We start from the raw sequence: 6922 nt of genomic DNA, 5'->3' as shown, positions 1-6922 counted from the left end.
CCCAATGGGCTGGACTCATCAAAAAAACAAACAAAAAAGTTTACTAAAAATTTGGAAATCAATCAATCCGCCATCATTAACACAATGGAAAAATTTTAAAAATATATTGAAATAGGACGGGCGACAAAGAAAATAAATTGATACAATTTAAGGTCCAAGTGGCAAACAATAATGCAGGCACTAGGGATGGTGGGGTGACGATGCGGGCCTGGGCAGATGAGATGTAGTCATTGTTTGTGTGCGTCTCTAAGTTGTTGTTCGTATAAGTTTGTATATGGAGTGGATTTCAAAAATATATATTTAAAATAGAATGGCTGTGGTTTGAATTGAAGAGGGCAGTTCATAAGCGCAGACGAAAGATAAAAGATCTGGAAAGATTCTGTATGGAGGAATGGTCTAAGATCCCTCCCCATGTGTTCTCCAGTCTCATAAAACATTCTAGTAAAAGGCTGTGTCGTTATCCTTGCAAGGGTAGGGTGCTGGAATACAGAAAATGGGTGCCAATCAATTTTACCCCTATTACTTATTAAACCAAATCTCTTTCTCTGTATTAATATAAAATAATATACATTTTCATTTTTTTTGGAGCATACAATATAGCTCAGTATTTGTTTTTTTATACACTTTTTGCTCATCTTTATCAAGGGTGCCAATAATTAGTGACCCCACTGTACACACGCTAGAATTTTTCATTTGTATACCTAATTCTTATGAGGGATTCTCTTTACTCAATATGGTAAAAATGTGATTAAAATGTCAATTATACCTATATATCATTTAGCATTTCTTCTCAACAATGAATCCGATTATACAAAAAAATTCTGGTATTGACACGTTTCATATTGCTTTTCAGGCTAGATAAGAGGGATACACTTGGGGATGAGTAGTCGCAGACAGCGAGATGGGGAAGGATAAACTACGTATCGACATCACAGTCAACTTCTCAGACAAAAATGTTTAAATCAGGAAATTAGTCTTCATGTCACACACACACATAAGAATGTATGCACTTTCACATGCAAAAGAATGTACGCACTCTCATACACACGCACACCATTCTTTCTGCATGCTCCGTTCATCTTTGCCTCAATCCTGACTAGTCTCTTGGTCTCTGCCGCTGGAAAACATCCCCACAGCTTGATGCTGCCACCACCATGCTTCACCGTAGGGATGGTGCCAGGTTTCCTCCAGACGTGATGCTTGGTATTCAGGCCTTAAGAGTTCAATATTGGTCTCATCAGACCAGAGAATCTTGTTTCTTATGGTCTGAGAGTCTTAAGGGGCATTTTGGCAAACTCCAAGCGGGCTGTCATGTGCCTTTTACTGAGGAGTGGCTTCCATCTGGCCACTCTACCATAAAGGCCTAGTTGGTGGAGGGTTGCTGAGATGGTTGTCCTTTTGGAAGGTTCTCCCATCTGCACAGAGGAACTCTGGAGCTCTGTCAGAGTGACCATTGGGTTCTTGGTCACCTCCTTGACCAAGGCCCTTCTCCCCGATTGCTCAGTTTGGCTGGGCGGCCAGCTCTAGGAAGAGTCTTGGTGGTTCCAAACTTCTTCCATTTAAGAATGATGGAGGCCACTGTGTTCTTGGGGACAATTTCTTCGACCTCATGTCTTGGTTTTTGCTCTGACATGCACTGTCAACTGTGGGACCTTGTATAGACAGGTGTGTGCCTTTCCAAATCATGTCCAATCAATTGAATTTACCACAGGTGGACTCCAATTAAGTTGTAGAAACATCTCAATGATGATCAATGGAAACAGGATGCACCTGAGCTCAATTTCAAGTCTCATAGCAAAGGGTCTGAATAATTATGTAAATAAATGATTTCATTTCTAAAAACCTGTTTTCGCTTTGTCATTATGGGGTATTGTGTGTAGATTACTATAACTACGCAAGTGCTGTGACTTAGTCTAATGTGTGGCACCATCATATAAGTCTCAGCTCCCCTTTATCCCCCCCCCCGGGCAATGGCCTCTGTTTATCCTAGACCGTCATGGTCTAGACCGTCATGGTCTACTGTTCACTACTGTTCACATGACTTCTATGTCCCTACAGTCCTTATCATAGGGTATTCATATCAGTCAACTTGTTCAATTCAATTCATATAACTTTTATTCCTGAGAGGGAACTTCATGTGTGGTGACGGATCGGTACATACAAGACACATAAATTTAGAACACAAAATCATGTTCAGTATTAAAGGATTAGAAGCATTATATGCAATCACAGGTTATACACATCTATATTTGCTATGATAATGTAGAGATGTGTAAAAAATAAATGTTTGTGTGCTTTAAGGCTGTCTTTTTATATGATCAGACTAACAACCATATTATTAATCTGTGACTAGTCTTTCTTCTGACCTCTCACTCCACCAGGTCACATGGAGACTGCATCATACAGTCATTCTATCTATAATGCAAACTGGAATTATGTAGGTGTAGGCCTACAGAATTACTGCTATTTTGGGTTTATTTTTTCCCTCAGCTGGTGTATTTTATAGGCTACCTCATATGAATAATTCAAAAAGAAATTACTCATTAGGGTCATTCATACATACACCTACACCGATATGGGTGCGTTTATGATAATTCTACGCATTTCTCGGCAATTGCAAATACAAAGATTTATTGGCTATTGTTATCTATACATAACTGACTTATTCAGGTAAGTATGCAACAAAGTTATCAATGTAACGTTTATTGAAGAAAAACATTAATTAGCCTAGTTTTGATATTAAATGAAAGAATGTAGGCTTTTATGCACTGGCCTATCCTGTTACCAAATTACACATGGAGCTAAATTCTCATTAATTACATTTCCACAGATGAGACCGGAGTCAATAGAGACAATTTGAACACCGATTACAATTCTCCCGAGCAGTGACTCATTAAGACAAATACTCCAGATTAATTTACACAAACTCCTCCTGTAGGCTGGTATTGCTGATTTGCTGAATGCGTGCCCCATCCCACTGGGCACACACTTGTTGAATCAACTTTGTTTCCACGTCATTTCAATGAACTTACTAATCAAATCACATTCTATTTATCACATGCGCCGAATACAACAGGTGTAGACTTTACCGTGAAATGCTTACAAGCCCTTAACCAACAAGTAAATTATTACGTTATAAACAAAGTCCCACCATTCACTCCTAGATCATTCTAAATATGAGAACTGGAGAATTTCCATTGCAATGCAGAACCAGGCGATGAATAGTGAATGGAGGGATTTCTTTGGTGTTCAACTTTGTTATTTACGTTTTTTATTGGCCCATCCACCACTCCCCCTCTTCGGAGGGCAAAAATACCTTCATTTTTTGTTACATGTACATTCTACAGACATTTTACATAAATGACACTTTTTTACACAGTAGTTACATAGCAAAAATATAGCAATTTGTTTTTTTTGATGAACTGTAAAACTAAGATATTAGGGTGGTTGTTTTCAAACCACAGGGCATGACTCGAAACTCCCCCGAGCAGCACATAAGAAAAAGAGGCTAGCAGCATAGAATTTTAAATGTGACTTAATTACCGCTTTCAGACATATAGGCCTAATTTATATTGATTGGTTTGTTACTTTTAGAGCTTTATAGCTAGGCTCCTTTGCAATTTTGTGAAAGATTAAATAGTATCTCTGAAACGCAGACTCACAAAGTTATGTAAAACACAGTTGTCACATTCCTCTTCGTCAGAAGATATGTTGAAATCGCTGTCGGAAAAAGTGGACCAATATGCAGCGGCTTGCGTGCTCATCATCATTTATTGTAAATGTAAACACGAGGAAAAAACAATAAACAAAACTCATGACAGGAACAGTGTAGCAGGCTAAACAAAAGCAGTGCTAACATACAACTACCCACAAGTGACAAACAAAAACACACCTACTTATAGGACTCCCAATCAGAGGCAACTAGAAACACCTGCCTCCAATTGAGAGTCCAGCAACCAAAATCTGCACATAGAAAACTTAACCTAGAACCTACTCATACTAAAACATACACCACAAAACCCCGGAACACATAAATAACACACCCCTCCCTCTAAGCTATACACAAAAAAAACACACCATACAAAACAAACATACCTCTGCCACGCCCTGACCAAATAATACAAATAATCCTCTATACTGGTCAGGACGTGACATTTGTATTCAGTGCATGTTGTGCTGCAAACAAAACGAGAATGAACGCTGTGTGCTGCTATTTGACCAATCACAGCACTATTCCGCATAAAACATTAAAATCATCGCAATATTATTGCATAAAACTGATCCATCACCGCAGTATAAAAACAATCAAACAATCACTGCCCAGTAAGCAAAATTATGTTGAAAATATATACACATTTATTTTTTTCCGGACATTTAAATCAGGTGTATTTTACCTGAATTAAAGGTGAAAATACGTTTTTTCCCAGAAAAAAGATTTGGTCCGGTCCACCCCGGACCAAATCTGAGCCAATTATAGATGTCTATGTTTGAGCCAAATTAAGGCCAGTCTGGACTGGACCAAATCCAAACCAATTATAGATGTCTATGTTTGAGCCAAATCAAGGCCAGTCTGGACTGGACCAAATCCAAACCAATTATAGATGTCTATGTTTGAGCCAAATCAAGGCCAGTCTGGACTGGACCAAATCCAAACCAATTATAGACGTCTATGTTCGGGCCAAATATAGCCATTTACCTCACCGGTGCATTTTCTGACAAATTGGACAAAATCATTGCGATGCAAAATGTCAGAATTTGTAAGGGGTGTTTAACCGGCAGCAGAGAAGTCAGACGCAGTTTATTACAAAAAACCCACCGGAAAACATAATAATAAAAATCAATGGGTAAACATAACCCGACGCACACCAGTACAGACGTACACAAACACTTACAATAAACAATCTCCGACAAGGACATGAGGGGAAACAGGTGTGAAGGAAGACAAGACAAAACCAATGGAAAATGAAAAATGGATCAGTGATGGCTAGAAAGTCGGTGACGTCGACCGCCAAACACCGCCAGAACAAGGAAAGGGACCGACTTTGGTGGAAGTCGTGACAGTCCCCCCCCCCCCCACCCCCCCCCCCCCCCCGACGTGCGGCTCCAGCAGTGCGTCGGCACCTACCTCGAGGGCAAGGCGCAGGGCGATCCGGATGGAGACGGTGAAAATCTCGCAGCATAGAAGGATCCAACACGTCCTCCACCGGAACCCAGCATCTCTCCTCCGGACCATACCCCTCCGGACCATACCCCTCCCAGTCCACGAGGTACTGAAGGCCCCTCGCCCAACGTCTCGAATCCAGTATGGAACGAACAGAGTACGCCGGGGCCCCCACGATGTCCAGAGGGGGCGGAGGTACCTCCCGCACCTCAGTCTCCTGGAGTGGGCCAGCCACCACCGGCCTGAGGAGAGACACATGGAACGAGGGGTTAATGCAGTAATCGGGGGGAAGCTGTAACCTGTAACATACCTCGTTCACTCTCCTCAGGACTTTAAATGGCCCCAAAAACCGCGGACCCAGCTTCCGACAGGGCAGGCGGAGGGGCAGGTTTTGGGTCGAGAGCCAGACCCGGTCCTCACTGCGGTGACGGTCTGCGTCAACTTTCTGGCGCAGTACGGTGCGCTGAAGATGAACATGGGCGGCGTCCCATGTCTCCTCCGCTCGCCGGAACCAGTCGTCCACCGCAGGAGCCTCGGTCTGACTCTGATGCCAAGGAGCCAGAACCGGCTGATACCCCAATACACACTGGAAGGGAGAAAGGTTAGTGGAGGAGTGGCGGAGCGAGTTCTGGACCATCTCTGACCAGGGCACGAACTCTGCCCACTCCCCCGGCCGGTCCTGGCAATAAGACCTCAGAAACCTACCCACATCCTGGTTAACTCTCTCCACCTCCCCGTTACTCTCGGGGTGAAAACCTGAGGTAAGGCTGACCGAGACCCCCAGACGTTCCATGAATGCCCTCCAGACCCTCGATGTGAACTGGGGACCCCGATCAGACACTATATCCTCAGGCACCCCGTAATGCCGGAAGACGTGTGTAAATAGAGCCTCCACAGTCTGTAGGGCCGTAGGGAGACCGGGCAAAGGGAGGAGACGACAGGACTTAGAAAAACAATCCACAACGACCAGGATCGTGGTGTTACCCTGTGAAGGAGGAAGATCAGTCAGGAAATCCACCGACAGGTGCGACCATGGCCGTTGTGGAATGGGTAAGGGTTGTAACTTACCTCTGGGCAGGTGTCTAGGAGCCTTGCACTGGGCACACATCGAACAGGAGGTAACATAAACCCTCACGTCCTTAGCTAAAGTGGGCCACGAGTACTTTCCAATAAGAAAGCGCACCGTCCGACCAATACCAGGATGACCAGAGGAGGGTGACGTATGGGCCTAATAGATTAGCCGATCGCGGACAGCAGACGGTACGTACAGACGCTGTGGTGGCTAATTTCTGTATTACCAAATGAGGAGAGACAAACTTCATACACCAGTCAGAGTTATACTTAAACTACATCTTTAATAATAAGAGCTTTGCATTAGCACTTGACTTTCAACCATTCGCCATTTGTAATGAACCGTTGAGAGTGTTAACATAATGGCTACTGAGATCTTTTATTGCAAAGATCCACCCCCCTTTGACATGACAAACCACAGATGTTTAGGAACTGTTCACAAAGAAAGACTTTTACTTTAGAGAGGAGTATCCCATAGCCAGATAGCATTCGCTATAAATTATCATTCAGTTTGGTCCCTATGACGAGGTTCTAATCTCGTTCCTGGTACTTCATAGTACAAAAACACCAACTCATCCAATGGCATATATCAATTGTCAACTCTAGATACTCCCATCTCAAGTAAACCCCCTCTTGAACCCACTCCTGGACAAGCTCACTGAGGGGAGTGAGCCTCTAGGTCATACACTA

This window comes from Salmo salar, chromosome 19, assembly GCF_965601325.2.
Source record: "Salmo salar chromosome 19, fSalSal1, whole genome shotgun sequence".
Classification (NCBI taxonomy): domain Eukaryota; kingdom Metazoa; phylum Chordata; class Actinopteri; order Salmoniformes; family Salmonidae; genus Salmo; species Salmo salar.
This window is presented reverse-complemented; position numbering follows the sequence as displayed.